We start from the raw sequence: 15,632 nt of genomic DNA on the forward strand, positions 1-15,632 counted from the left end.
GTAATATGACATTTGTAATGTCTTTATTGTTTTGAAACTTCTGTATGTGTGATGTTTACTGTTAATTTCTATTGTTTACTTCACTTTTTTATATCTACCTCACTTGCTTTGGCAATGTTAACACATGTTTCCCATGCCAATAAAGCCCCTTGAATTGAATTGAATTGAATTGAATTGAATTGAATTGAGAGAGAGAGAGAGAGAGAGAGAGAGAGAGAGAGAGAGAAAGAGAGAGAGAGGGAGAGAGAGAGAGAAAGAGACAGAGCGCACCAGGCCTGGCTTGGTGTGCTGTGCTGGCATGCCATTGACGAACCACAGGGTGCTCCTCTCCTCTCTGCTTGGCATGGGAACACAACAGACTCCTACCAAGTCTTGGAGACAGTACTACTACACTACTACAGTACTGCCTCTCATAAACACTACAAAGACCCATTCAGACCCACAGCACTGGCACTGAGAAACTATTGGAAGCCTACGTCCCAAATGGCACACTATTCCCTATACAGTGTGCACTACTTTTGACCAGAGCCCTATTCCCTATACTGTATGTAGTGCACTACTTTTGACCAGAGCCCTATTCCCTATACAGTAGTGCACTACTTTTGACCAGAGCCCTATTCCCTATACTGTATGTAGTGCACTACTTTTGACCAGAGCCCTATTCCCTATACTGTATGTAGTGCACTACTTTTGACCAGAGCCCTATTCCCTATACAGTAGTGCACTACTTTTGACCAGAGCCCTATTCCCTATACTGTATGTAGTGCACTACTTTTGACCAGAGGCCTATTCCCTATACAGTAGTGCACTACTTTTGACCAGAGCCCTATTCCCTATACTGTATGTAGTGCACTACTTTTGACCAGAGCCCTATTCCCTATACAGTAGTGCACTACTTTTGACCAGAGCCCTATTCCCTATACAGTAGTGCACTACTTTTGACCAGAGCCCTATTCCCTATACAGTAGTGCACTACTTTTGACCAGAGCCCTATTCCCTATACTGTATGTAGTGCACTACTTTTGACCAGAGCCCTATTCCCTATACTGTAGTGCACTACCTTTGACCAGAGCCCTATTCCCTATACAGTAGTGCACTACTTTTGACCAGAGCCCTATTCCCTATACTGTTGTGCACTACCTTTGACCAGAGCCCTATTCCCTATACAGTAGTGCACTACTTTTGACCAGAGCCCTATTCCCTATACAGTAGTGCACTACTTTTGACCAGAGCCCTATTCCCTATACAGTAGTGCACTACTTTTGACCAGAGCCCTATTCCCTATACAGTAGTGCACTACTTTTGACCAGGAGCCATTTGTGATGCAGATGTACGGTACGTAGATGAATCCCTATCTGCTCTGTTAGGTGACATCATCCTCTCTCCTCAGGAGGTGTGGTTAGAGTCTCTCTCCTCAGGAGGTGTGGTTAGAGTCTCTCTCCTCATGAGATGTGGTTAGAGTCTCTCTCCTCAGGAGGTGTGGTTAGAGTCTCTCCTCAGGAGGTGTGGTTAGAGTCTCTCTCCTCAGGAGGTGTGGTTAGAGTCTCTCTCCTCATGAGATGTGGTTAGAGTCTCTCTCCTCAGGAGGTGTGGTTAGAGTCTCTCCTCAGGAGGTGTGGTTAGAGTCTCTCTCCTCAGGAGATGTGGTTAGAGTCTCTCTCCTCAGGAGGTGTGGTTAGAGTCTCTCTCCTCAGGAGGTGTGGTTAGAGTCTCTCTCCTCAGGAGGTGTGGTTAGAGTCTCTCTCCTCAGGAGATGTGGTTAGAGTCTCTCCTCAGGAGGTGTGGTTAGAGTCTCTCTCCTCAGGAGATGTGGTTTGTCTTCATGATAAATGTGGTTAGAGTCTCTCTCCTCAGGAGATGTGGTTTGTCTTCATGATAAATGTGGCTAGAGTCTCTCTCCTCAGGATATGTGGTTTGATCTTCATGATAAATGTGGTTAGAGTCTCTCTCCTCAGGAGATGTGGTTAGAGTCTCTCTCCTCAGGAGATGTGGTTTGTCTTCATTGATAAATGTGGTTAGAGTCTCTCTCAGGAGATGTGGTTTGTCTTCATGTCTTAGAGTCTCTCTCCTCAGGAGATGTGGTTTGTCTTCATGATAAATGTGGTTAGAGTCTCTCTCCTCAGGAGATGTGGTTAGAGTCTCTCTCCTCAGGAGATGTGGTTAGAGTCTCTCTCCTCAGGAGATGTGGTTTGATCTTCATGATAAATGTGGTTAGAGTCTCTCTCCTCAGGAGATGTGGTTTGTCTTCATGATAAATGTGGTTAGAGTCTCTCTCCTCAGGAGATGTGGTTTGTCTTCATGATAAATGTGGTTAGAGTCTCTCTCCTCAGGAGATGTGGTTTGATCTGCATGATAAATGGGGTTAGAGTCTCTCTCCTCAGGAGATGTGGTTTGTCTTCATGATAAATGGGGTTAGAGTCTCTCTCCTCAGGAGATGTGGTTTGATCTTCATCACACCACGCGTACTGGAAGTGGTATGTAAAAGGTGACCCAATCCTATGCCCACTTTAATGTTACTGCCTCAGGGTGTGTATTATAGAGCATCTATTCTGGAAGGTGTCAGCAGGACAAAGTTAGAGGCACAGAGATTGTATTAAATAACTCATTTAGTCATAGAACATCATTCTGTGGTTGGAGGAGCCGGTTCTCAGTACCGACCGTACAGACCGCTATGAAGCATCCCTGTTACAGGGACATAGAGGAGAACTGACCATGGTTTGGTTTGAATGACAGCTGGTGATTGTAGAGTCGGTAGCCCTACTGTTAACACAGTCAGTCAGTCTGTTGGTCTACAGTAACACAGTCAGTCTGTCTGTAGATCTACAGTAACACAGTCAGTCTGTCTGTAGGTCTACAGTAACACAGTCAGCCTGTCTGTTGGCCAACAGTAACACAGTCAGTCAGTCTGTTGGTCAACAGTAACACAGTCAGTCAGTCTGTAGATCTACAGTAACACAGTCAGTCTGTAGATCCACAGTAACACAGTCAGTCAGTATGTAGATCTACAGTAACACAGTCAGTCAGTCTGTAGATCTACTGTAACACAGTCAGTCAGTCTGTAGATCTACAGTAACACAGTCAGTCAGTCTGTAGATCTACAGTAACACAGTCAGTCTGTCTGTAGATCTACAGTAACACAGTCAGTCAGTCTGTAGATCTACAGTAACACAGTCAGTCTGTCTGTAAATCTACAGTAACACAGTCAGTCAGTCTGTAAATCTACAGTAACACAGTCATTCAGTCTGTAGATCTACAGTAACACAGTCAGTCAGTCTGTAGATCTACAGTAACAGTCTGTCTGTACTGTAATGCTAACTGTCATAGTGTATGTCATGATAAAGTCCCCATCAGTCAGATCACTAAGAGGATGAGGTTCACTCTGCAGGGCCAGATGGCTCTCAGGAGGGAGTGGAAATGGACAAGATGTTATGACACCATCACACACACGCACGCGCACGCACACGCACACACCAGTGGAGGCTGCTGAGGGGAGGACGGCTCATAATAATGTCTGGAACGGAGCGAATGGAATGGCATCAAACACCTGGACACCATGGAAACAATGTGTTTGATGTATTTGACACCATTCCATCGTATTCCTCTCCAGACATTATCAGGAGCCTGTCCTCCCCAATTAAGGTGCCATCAACCTCCTGTGGTTGACACACACGCACCAACACAAGCACACTCGCGCACACACACTCGCGCACACACACACACACACACTCACACACAAACACACAGAGACGGGTGTGCGCACAATCAGACGCACATACGCTCACACAAATTCACACCCAGTATGCAAACACACACACACACACAATAATAATACATATAGTATATGACTATGTAAAGGGGGGGGGGGGGGGGGGGAACAATGGATTTCTGTATTTCCAGCTGTAAATGTAACCTCTAACCTCCAGTCAGTCAGTCAGCTTTAGTGTTTTTGTCACCAAGCATCTGCAACTTCCGAGACCAGTTCTATTGCCAGAACAGTCTACTGTTACAGGGCTGAGAGAGAGAGAGAGAGAGAGAGAGAGAGAGAGAGAGAGAGAGAGAGAGACAGAGGGAGAGAGAGAGAGAGAGACAGAGGGAGAGAGAGAGAGAGAGAGAGAGAGAGACGGAGAGAGAGAGAGAGAGAGACAGAGAGAGCGAGACACAGAGAGAGAGAGAGAGAGAGACAGAGACAGAGGGAGAGAGAGAGAGAGAGAGAGAGAGAGAGAGAGAGAGAGAGAGAGAGAGAGAGAGAGAGAGAGAGAGAGAGAGAGAGAGAGAGAGAGAGAGACAGAGACAGAGACAGAGACAGAGACAGAGACAGAGGGAGAGAGAGAGAGAGAGAGAGAGAGAGAGAGAGACCACTCTAAAGTCTAAACAGCCAACAGTCACAAGGTATCAATGGATGCATCGGTAGGTACAATCACATAGTTGTACACTTACATGACTGTTCTCTATACAGATGTTGAACATGGAAATCAGAAGCCCTGAAAACTGATCTGGGATTGTGTTGTACTGTTTCATTTCACCTTGTAAAGTCCCATTGAGCTGAATATCTCTTTTACAAGAGAGCCCTGCATTCAGACAATTTATAAACACAACATCACGCAAATATACAAGATTACAGAATACAGTCAAGTCAAGACAAGAGAAACAATCACATTCTTCAGCAAAGAGGTTCCTGATCAACAGTGTGAACAGTCCAAGAGGCACTAGTAGATTTAGTCGTTCCATACATGGGGTGCAAAAGAAACCAAAAGATGATTTACCCAAATCTGTGTAGACTGAAGGAATCTCCAGTTAGCCATCCCTGAGACCGGGTTTCGTCATTCCTACATCTAAAGTGTATTAATGATGTTAGGTATGGCAGAAGTTTATGTAAGAGAGCTTTAGAAATACAAAGAGAGTAATGAATCGATCTACGTGACATTCAAGGTTACATCCTCATCGGCAGACTCAACAGCCTTGGTTTCTCAAATGATTGCCTCGCCTGGTTCACCAACTACTTCTCTGATAGAGTTCAGTGTGTCAAATCTGAGGGTCTGTTGTCCGGACCTCTGGCAGTCTCTATGGGGGTGCCACAGGGTTCAATTCTTGGACCGACTCTCTTCTCTGTATACATCAATGAGGTCGCTCTTGCTGCTGGTGAGTCTCTGATCCACCTCTACGCAGACGACACCATTCTGTATACTTCCGGCCCTTCTTTGGACACTGTGTTAACAACCCTCCAGGCAAGCTTCAATGCCATACAACTCTCCTTCCGTGGCCTCCAACTGCTCTTAAATACAAGTAAAACTAAATGCATGCTCTTCAACCGATCACTACCTGCACCTACCCGCCTGTCCAACATCACTACTCTGGACGGCTCTGACTTAGAATACGTGGACAACTACAAATACTTAGGTGTCTGGTTAGACTGTAAACTCTCCTTCCAGACCCATATCAAACATCTCCAATCCAAAGTTAAATCTAGAATTGGCTTCCTATTTCGCAACAAAGCATCCTTCACTCATGCTGCCAAACATACCCTTGTAAAACTGACCATCCTACCAATCCTCGACTTTGGCGATGTAATTTACAAAATAGCCTCCAATACCCTACTCAACAAACTGGATGCAGTCTATCACAGTGCAATCCGTTTTGTCACCAAAGCCCCATACACTACCCACCATTGCGACCTGTACGCTCTCGTTGGCTGGCCCTCGCTTCATACTCGTCGCCAAACCCACTGGCTCCATGTCATCTACAAGACCCTGCTAGGTAAAGTCCCCCCTTATCTCAGCTCGCTGGTCACCATAGCATCTCCCACCTGTAGCACACGCTCCAGCAGGTATATCTCTCTAGTCACCCCCAAAACCAATTCTTTCTTTGGCCGCCTCTCTTTCCAGTTCTCTGCTGCCAATGACTGGAACGAACTACAAAAATCTCTGAAACTGGAAACTCTTATCTCCCTCACTAGCTTTAAGCACCAACTGTCAGAGCAGCTCACAGATTACTGCACCTGTACATAGCCCACATATAATTTAGCCCTATCAACTACCTCTTTCCCAACTGTATTTAATTTATTTATTTATTTTGCTCCTTTGCACCCCATTATTTTTATTTCTACTTTGCACATTCTTCCATTGCAAAACTACCATTCCAGTGTTTTACTTGCTATATTGTATTTACCTTGCCACCAAGGCCTTTTTTGCCTTTACCTCCCTTCTCACCTCATTTGCTCACATTGTATATAGACTTGTTTATACTTTATTATTGACTGTATGTTTGTTTTACTCCATGTGTAACTCTGTGTTGTTGTATCTGTCGAACTGCTTTGCTTTATCTTGGCCAGGTCGCAATTGTAAATGAGAACTTGTTCTCAACTTGCCTACCTGGTTAAATAAAGGTAAAATAAATTTTAAAAAAAAGGATCAGCTTACTCTCCCCAAATCCTTACCATAACCACGTAGGAGAGACACAACAGACCTTAGATCAGTGTTTTCTAGGGCAACTTCATACGTTACTCTTATTATTATTACCTCAGTGCTTACCGCTTGTCCTACATACCTTTGCGTGCGTCCTACATTGAAACCGCTGCTGATTGGTCCTTTGCTTATCAGAGGTGGGCTGACTCGTAGAAATGGAGAAAGCTTATTGCTCAATGGTAGATCTCCTCTCCGTCTATTGGCTGAGTCGGCTTTCAGAGCTTAGAGACCCAGCCGTACATTGGGTACTGTGTGCAGTGTCTCTCTTCCTGTGTTACCGCCCTTGGGGTGAGAAAGAAAGTGAGTAGCAGTGAAGCCTTCGTATTCATTGGAGCAGTACAGTAAGTAACTAGCTACTGTCATTTGATAGCTTGCGCCTTCTGGAGTGAACTGAAGACGTGTGGATTTGAATTTGCCCAGTCGCTGTAGATTCAGGTGAGCATCCATCGAGGTTACACATTTGTGAATCGTTTTGCCCGCTATCTAACGTTAGATACAGCAACCGTGTGGCCATTTCACTATTTCGCTAGCCAGTTAGCTATCTGGCTATGCTACGTTAGCTGACGTTTCGTGCTTCTCGGTCTGCCAGTGAGTGATACAAGCTTGGTGTTTGTGTGTTGTTGACAGATTTGGTAACTACCTAATGATCCGATGCGGATAAATCTGTGACTGATAGCTGTAGTTAGCCAGCTAGTTATGGGATGATGTTGGACTGTGTAGGCAGTTCAGGGACGTATTCGTTACGGAAACTGTTTACCGTTTAACAGAACAAGACGGGAGTTTCTATTCGTTCGATTTGCTTCCGTTTAGGAAACGATTTGCAACAGAATGGGCGTAATGAATACGCCCTAGTTTACGTTTTCTTGCTCTCTCCTCTTATCTCCTGTGTCTTTGGTAATAACTTTGTCACCATTGCCCTCTTAGCTCTGTTCCTCATCTCTAGTTAGCTAATCAGCTAAGTTAGTTACCTAGTTATATTATCAGACAGACAGACAGTTAGTTACCTAGTTATATTATCTGTGATCCACGAGCTTTACAGACAAATCATCATTTATTTGGTCGAAATAGTCCGTAGCTACTGAATCAGAATGATAAAGAAAACTGGTGAACTAAATAAATATTGTTATTATACTAGCTAGATAGTGTGAATTAATTTACCTACTAACGTTACAGCTTGTATGTTTTAGGGCATTGCCAAGTTAGTATTTGTTGTTGTTGATCAGGGTCCTACAGCATCGCTAGAGGACCTGTGGACCCCAGTACGCCACCTCCCTGTCGCAACAGGGCCGCGCCTGTCTGTCAAATCACATTTATAGACTGTCGTTGTCAGAACAACAAACCAATCCGTTTTGAAATTCACTCAGCTAGCTAGCTGCCCATCTTAACTATAAGGTTTTACAGAGGTGACTCAGTTAAACGTGGGTCTTGCTCAACTCAAATCGGCATGGTTGTCATGCATTTCAGACTGTTTACCGTGTGTGTGTGTGTGTGTGTGTGTGTGTGAGAGAGGGAAAGAAAAATAGCAAATGTGATGTGTGTGTGTGTGTGTGCGCGGGCACTTCCATTGTTAGTAGCAGCAGAAACAATGCCTCCTGTGATACACCCCTGGTTCAGCAGCCCTCCACAAAAGGTGCTTATTTAGTGGCTTCAAATCCTTATCTGCCACCTGAAAGACAGCATCCCTTATGTGGTCACAACACGGCTTTGTTCTGAATGCAGGGTGTGGCCCAAGCCGTCGAGGAAAGCCTTTATAAGGAAACGTGTGAGTTAGCCCAGGTGTGAAGTTGATCACAGGCACAGATCGACAATCAGCATGTCCCCTCCAGACCCTAAGCTTTACCGTTAAAGAGAAAAACACTAACTTCTGTCACTCCACCCAGTCCTGGGGGACGGTTCTGTCACTCCGCCCAGTCCTGGGGGACGGTTGCTGTCACTCCGCCCAGTCCTGGGGGACGGTTGCTGTCACTCCGCCCAGTCCTGGGGGACGGTTCTGTCACTCCGCCCAGTCCTGGGGGACGGTTCTGTCACTCCGCACAGTCCTGGGGGACGGTTCTGTCACTCCGCCCAGTCCTGGGGGACGCTTCTGTCACGCCGCCCAGTCCTGGGGGACGGTTCTGTCACTCCGCACAGTCCTGGGGGACGGTTCTGTCACTCCGCACAGTCCTGGGGGACGGTTCTGTCACGCTGCCCAGTCCTGGGGGACGGTTCTGTCACGCTGCCCAGTCCTGGGGGACGGTTCTGTCACTCCGCCCAGTCCTGGGGGACGGTTCTGTCACGCTGCCCAGTCCTGGGGGACGGTTCTGTCACGCTGCCCAGTCCTGGGGGACGGTTCTGTCACTCCGCCCAGTCCTGGGGGACGGTTCTGTCACTCCGCCCAGTCCTGGGGGACGGTTCTGTCACGCCGCCCAGTCCTGGGGGACGGTTCTGTCACGCTGCCCAGTCCTGGGGGACGGTTCTGTCACTCCGCCCAGTCGTAGGGGGCAGTTCCGTCACTCCACCCAGTCCTGGGGGACAGTTCTGTCACTCCGCCCAGTCGTAGGGGGCAGTTCTGTCACTCCGCCCAGTCGTAGGGGGCAGTTCCGTCACTCCACCCAGTCCTGGGGGACAGTTCTGTCACTCCGCCCAGTCGTAGGGGACAGTTCTGTCACTCCGCCCAGTCGTAGGGGGCAGTTCTGTCACTCCGCCCAGTCGTAGGGGGCAGTTCTGTCACTCCGCCCAGTCGTAGGGGGCAGTTCTGTCACTCCGCCCAGTCCTGGGGGACGGTTCTGTCACTCCGCCCAGTCCTGGGGGACGGTTCTGTCACTCCGCCCAGTCCTGGGGGACGGTTCTGTCACTCCGCCCAGTCCTGGGGGACGGTTCTGTCACTCCGCCCAGTCCTGGGGGACGGTTCTGTCACTCCGCCCAGTCCTGGGGGACAGTAGTTCTGTCTGCAGTATAAAGACAAAGAGGTCATAGTGCCGTTCACTTGAGAGAGCGAGAGAGATGCCTTTTAGCAGACTTTCATCCAAGCGAGGAAAAGTGAGGGCAGTGTGTCTGCCTGCCTGTCTGCCTGTCTGCCTGCCTGTCTGCCTGCCTGCCTGTCTGCCTGTCTGCCTGTCTGCCTGCCTGCCTGCCTGCATGTTTGTCTGTCTCCTACACGACAACAACAAATGCGTTAGCCACAGCTGATCCAGAGAAGGTTAACAGGCTCAGAGATGCCAACTCAGCATGTTGTATGTGTGTGAATATCAGCCTGTTAGCAGGATAATCAGGTCTGATACTGCTCAGCCGGTTCTACTTCTGTCCGCTCCAACAGAGGGAGAAATCAGCCTGTTAGCATGATGCTCATACTTCTACCATTAGAGTTGGGAAGGTGTAATTATATAAATGGTTATTACACCAGATAGTGTTTGTGGGGGGAATTCTCTGCCATGTTGTTTCTGTTTGCCGCCGAGCAGAGGTTGGAGAGGACACTAACTTCTGTCACGCTGTCCAGTCCTGGGGGACGGTTCTGTCATGCTGCCCAGTCCTGGGGGACGGTTCTGTCATGCTGCCCAGTCCTGGGGGACGGTTCTGTCATGCTGCCCAGTCCTGGGGGACGGTTCTGTCATGCTGCCCAGTCCTGGGGGACACTTCTGTCACGCTGCCCAGTCCTGGGGGACGGTTCTGTCACGCTGCCCAGTCCTGGGGGACACTTCTGTCATGCTACCCAGTCCTGGGGGACACTTCTGTCACGCTGCCCAGTCCTGGGGGACACTTCTGTCATGCTGCCCAGTCATGGGGGACACTTCTGTCACGCGTCTTGACTTCAACCCTCAAAGGTGCCTGTGTGTGTAGAGCCTGCAGACTGTGGGTAGTGAGGGGATAGTGTGTAGAGCCTACAGACTGTGGGTAGTGAGGGGATAGTGTGTAGAGCCTGCAGACTGGGGGTAGTGAGGGGATAGTGTGTAGAGCCTGCAGACTGTGGGTAGTGAGGGGATAGTGTGTAGAGCCTGCAGACTGTGGGTAGTGAGGGGATAGTGTGTAGAGCCTACAGACTGTGGGTAGTGAGGGGATAGTGTGTAGAGCCTGCAGACTGTGGGTAGTGAGGGGATAGTGTGTAGAGCCTGCAGACTGTGGGTAGTGAGGGGATAGTGTGTAGAGCCTGCAGACTGTGGGTAGTGAGGGGATAGTGTGTAGAGCCTGCAGACTGTGGGTAGTGAGGGGATAGTGTGTAGAGCCTGCAGACTGTGGGTAATGAGGGGATAGTGTGTAGAGCCTGCAGACTGTGGGTAGTGAGGGGATAGTGTGTAGAGCCTGCAGACTGTGGGTAGTGAGGGGATAGTGTGTAGAGTCTGCAGACTGTGGGTAGTGAGGGGATAGTGTGTAGAGCCTACAGACTGTGGGTAGTGAGGGGATAGTGTGTAGAGCCTGCAGACTGGGGGTAGTGAGGGGATAGTGTGTAGAGCCTACAGACTGTGGGTAGTGAGGGGATAGTGTGTAGAGCCTGCAGACTGGGGGTAGTGAGGGGATAGTGTGTAGAGCCTGCAGACTGTGGGTAGTGAGGGGATAGTGTGTAGAGCCTGCAGACTGTGGGTAGTGAGGGGATAGTGTGTAGAGCCTGCAGACTGTGGGTAGTGAGGGGATAGTGTGTAGAGCCTGCAGACTGTGGGTAGTGAGGGGATAGTGTGTAGAGCCTGCAGACTGGGGGTAGTGAGGGGATAGTGTGTAGAGCCTGCAGACTGTGGGTAGTGAGGGGATAGTGTGTAGAGCCTGCAGACTGTGGGTAGTGAGGGGATAGTGTGTAGAGCCTGCAGACTGTGGGTAGTGAGGGGATAGTGTGTAGAGCCTGCAGACTGTGGGTAGTGAGGGGATAGTGTGTAGGTCCTGCAGACTGTGGGTAGTGAGGGGATAGTGTGTAGAGCCTGCAGACTGTGGGTAGTGAGGGGATAGTGTGTAGAGCCTGCAGACTGTGGGTAATGAGGGGATAGTGTGTAGAGCCTGCAGACTGGGGGTAGTGAGGGGATAGTGTGTAGAGCCTGCAGACTGTGGGTAATGAGGGGATAGTGTGTAGAGCCTGCAGACTGTGGGTAGTGAGGGGATAGTGTGTAGAGCCTGCAGACTGGGTAGTGAGGGGATAGTGTGTAGAGTCTGCAGACTGTGGGTAGTGAGGGGATAGTGTGTAGAGCCTACAGACTGTGGGTAGTGAGGGGATAGTGTGTAGAGCCTGCAGACTGTGGGTAGTGAGGGGATAGTGTGTAGAGCCTGCAGACTGGGGGTAGTGAGGGGATAGTGTGTAGAGCCTGCAGACTGGGGGTAGTGAGGGGATAGTGTGTAGAGCCTGCAGACTGTGGGTAGTGAGGGGATAGTGTGTAGAGCCTGCAGACTGTGGGTAGTGAGGGGATAGTGTGTAGAGCCTGCAGACTGTGGGTAGTGAGGGGATAGTGTGTAGAGCCTGCAGACTGGGGGTAGTGAGGGGATAGTGTGTAGAGCCTGCAGACTGGGGTAGTGAGGGGATAGTGTGTAGAGCCTGCAGACTGTGGGTAGTGAGGGGATAGTGTGTAGAGCCTGCAGACTGTGGGTAGTGAGGGGATAGTGTGTAGAGCCTACAGACTGTGGGTAGTGAGGGGATAGTGTGTAGAGCCTGCAGACTGTGGGTAATGAGGGGATAGTGTGTAGAGCCTGCAGACTGTGGGTAGTGAGGGGATAGTGTGTAGAGCCTGCAGACTGGGGGTAGTGAGGGGATAGTGTGTAGAGCCTGCAGACTGTGGGTAGTGAGGGGATAGTGTGTAGAGCCTGCAGACTGTGGGTAGTGAGGGGATAGTGTGTAGAGCCTGCAGACTGGGGATAGAGGGAGACGTAGGAGAGTGAGAGGCAGACAGACGAGGAGGGGTAGAGGGAGACGTAGGAGAGAGAGGCAGACAGACGAGGAGGGGTAGAGGGAGACGTAGGAGAGAGGCAGACAGACGAGGAGGGGTAGAGGGAGACGTAGGAGAGAGAGAGAGGCAGACAGGGCAAGCTGCGGCTTTTTTAAAGTACCACTTTGTACCTCCTCCAACCCCACCTCCCTCAATCCACGTTTCATTTAATGTTTGTTGTTTTACCACCGCAGTGACTTCCCTGTCAGCATCTCATCCTTCCATTCCTCCCTCTTTACCTCACTCTCTCTCTCTTCCTCCTTGCCTCTCACCTCTGCTCCATCTGTTTTTCATCAGGCTCTGCCTTTCCCCAGCCACTCTAGAAGGGAGTGTCCCACACCAGCAGAGCAGAGAGGAGAACAGAGAAGAGAGCAGGACGGAGGAGGGTGTCCCACACCAGCAGAGCAGAGAGGAGAACAGAGAAGAGAGCAGGACGGAGGAGGGAGGGAAAGAAGAGAACAGAGAAGAGCAGGACGGAGGAGGGAGGGAAAGAAGAGAACAGAGAAGAGAGCAGGATGGAGGGAGGGATTGGAGGAGAGATATGAGGGGATATGGGAGAGATGATAAGGAGAGGTATGGGAGAGATGAGGAGGAGAGATATGAGGGGATATGGGAGAGATGAGGAGGAGAGATATGAGGGGATATGGGAGAGATGATATGGAGAGAGATGGGAGAGATGATAAGGAGAGATATGAGGGGATATGGGAGAGATATGAGGGGATATGGGAGATGATAAGGAGAGATATGAGGGGATATGGGAGAGCTGATAAGGAGATATATGGGAGAGATGATAAGGAGAGATATGAGGGGATAAGGAGAGATAATAAGGAGAGATATGAGGGAATATGGGAGAGATGATAAGGAGAGATATGGGAGAGATGAGGAGAGATATGAGGGGATATGGGAGAGATGATAAGGATATATATGAGGGGATATGGGAGAGATGAGGAGGAGAGATATGAGGGGATATGGGAGAGATGAGGAGGAGAGATATGGGAGAGATGATAAGGAGAGATATGAGGGAATATAGGAGAGATATGAGGGGATATGGGAGAGATGATGAGGAGAGAAACTAACCTCTCATATATCACCCCTAGGATAGTAAAGGAGAGATGATGAGGAGAGATGAGGAGGAGAGATATGAGAGGTTAGTTTATCACCCCTAGGATAGTAAAGGAGAGATGAGGAGGAGAGATATGAGAGGTTAGTTTATCCCCTAGGATAGTAAAGGAGAGATGATGAGGAGAGATGAGGAGGAGAGATATGAGAGGTTAGTTTATCCCCTAGGATAGTAAAGGAAAGATGAGGAGGAGAGATGAGAGGTTAGTTTATCACCCCTAGGATAGTAAAGGAGAGATATGATAGAGATGATGAGGAGGAGAGATATGGGAGAGATGATAGGGAGAGATGATAAGGAGAGATATGAGAGGTTAGTTTATCACCCCTCGGATAGTAAAGGTCGTTATCAAAAACACAATTCGGTGCAGACCGTTCAATTAGTCTGCTGGGGTCAAGAACCAGCTCTGCTAAAACCATTGACAACAACGTGCCGTTTCCAAGGAATTGTTAAATAAATGTTCCAACTATTTGGTTGTAATATCATCACGTCCTGAAGAGCACAGTCACAAGTACACATTTAGAGCTAGCTAAGCAAACGTGTAATTTAGCTAGCTAAGCAAACGTGTCATTTAGCTATCTAAGCAAACGTGTCAGTTAGCTAGCTAAGCAAACGTGTCATTTAGCTAGCTTCATTAGAGATTAGGTGTTTGGAAAGAGCTGGACATCGGCAAGTTGTCGTCTTGGTAAAGTTGTCAGTCGGACTACTGTCACCACCACCATTGATATGACAAGCAAATCAAAGTGACACTCGATATAGTGACACTCGATATAGCCATCGAGTTGATCCCCTGACAGCTTGTCGTCGAGCCGTATCGACGTGATCTGTTGTTAGCTAGCGATCCAATTTGACGTGGTCCATCGGGCAGTCTGTCAGTGTAACAGTATAACTTTAGACCGTCCCCTCGCCCATACCCGAGCGCGAACCAGGGACCCTCTGCACACATCAACAACAGTCACCCACGAAGCATCGTTACCCATCGCTCCACAAAAGCCGCGGCCCTTGCAGAGCAAGGGGAACCACTACTTCAAGGTCTCAGAGCAAGTGACGTCACCGATTGGAAATGCTATTTAGCGCACAACACCGCTAACTAAGCGAGCCGTTTCACATCCGTTACATCAGCAGCGATGAAACACTCTGGAAAAACAACGTTGAAAAGGGGATACTGTTAGCTAATGTTGCTAGGTAGGCCGAGCTATGTCGCCCTGAGAAAAAAGTACATTAGTTCTACCTAACACGTAGTTTCTACCGGTAGCTGGCAAAGTAATCATTATGCGTCCTTCTGCTTGACATGTAGAGCCCACGGAGGGAGGGACACGTAGAGCCCGCGGAGGTTGGGACATGGTAGAGCCCGCGGAGGGTGGGACATGGTAGAGCCCGCGGAGGGTGGGACATGGTAGAGCCCGCGGAGGGTGGGACATGGTAGAGCCCGCGGAGGGTGGGACATGGTAGAGCCCGCGGAGGGTGGGACATGGTAGAGCCCGCGGAGGGTGGGACATGGTAGAGCCCGCGGAGGGTGGGACATGGTAGAGCCCGCGGAGGGTGGGACATGGTAGAGCCCGCGGAGGGTGGGACATGGTAGAGCCCGCGGAGGGTGGGACATGGTAGAGCCCGCGGAGGGTGGGACATGGTAGAGCCCGCGGAGGGTGGGACATGGTAGAGCCCGCGGAGGGTGGGACATGGTAGAGCCCGCGGAGGGTGGGACATGGTAGAGCCCGCGGAGGGTGGGACATGGTAGAGCCCGCGGAGGGTGGGACATGGTAGAGCCCGCGGAGGTTGGGACATGGTAGAGCCCGCGGAGGGTGGGACACGTAGAGCCCGCGGAGGTTGGGACACGTAGAGCCCGCGGAGGGTGGGACAGGTAGAGCCCGCGGAGGGTGGGACATGGTAGAGCCCGCGGAGGGTGGGACATGGTAGAGCCCGCGGAGGGTGGGACATGGTAGAGCCCGCGGAGGGTGGGACATGGTAGAGCCCGCGGAGGGTGGGACATGGTAGAGCCCGCGGAGGGTGGGACACGTAGAGCCCGCGGAGGGTGGGACACGTAGAGCCCAGGGAGGGTGGGACACGTAGAGCCCGCGGAGGGTGGGACACGTAGAGCCCAGGGAGGTTTGGGACACGTAGAGCCCGCGGAGGGTGGGACACGTAGAGCCCAGGGAGGTTTGGGACACGTAGAGCCCA

The 15,632-nt window shown here is 49.9% G+C and overlaps 1 protein-coding gene across 2 annotated transcripts in view; it reads left to right on the forward strand.

Annotated features, from left to right (window-relative positions):
- Nucleotides 1-6,668: 6,668 nt before the first annotated feature.
- The window catches only part of tmod2 (tropomodulin 2), a 52,719-nt gene continuing 43,755 nt past the window's right edge, over nucleotides 6,669-15,632 (forward strand). Inside the window, exon 1 of one of the 2 annotated variants that reach the window (XM_090223158.1) lies at nucleotides 6,669-6,896. The gene's annotated coding sequence lies outside the window, so the exon portion shown is untranslated. The remainder of the gene's footprint in view (nucleotides 6,897-15,632) is intronic. The other variant, XM_090223157.1, reaches the window with a different exon arrangement.

The sequence above is a fragment of the Oncorhynchus mykiss genome, chromosome 26, assembly GCF_057628025.1.
Source record: "Oncorhynchus mykiss isolate SJ-2025 chromosome 26, ASM5762802v1, whole genome shotgun sequence".
Taxonomy (NCBI): Eukaryota; Metazoa; Chordata; class Actinopteri; order Salmoniformes; family Salmonidae; genus Oncorhynchus; species Oncorhynchus mykiss.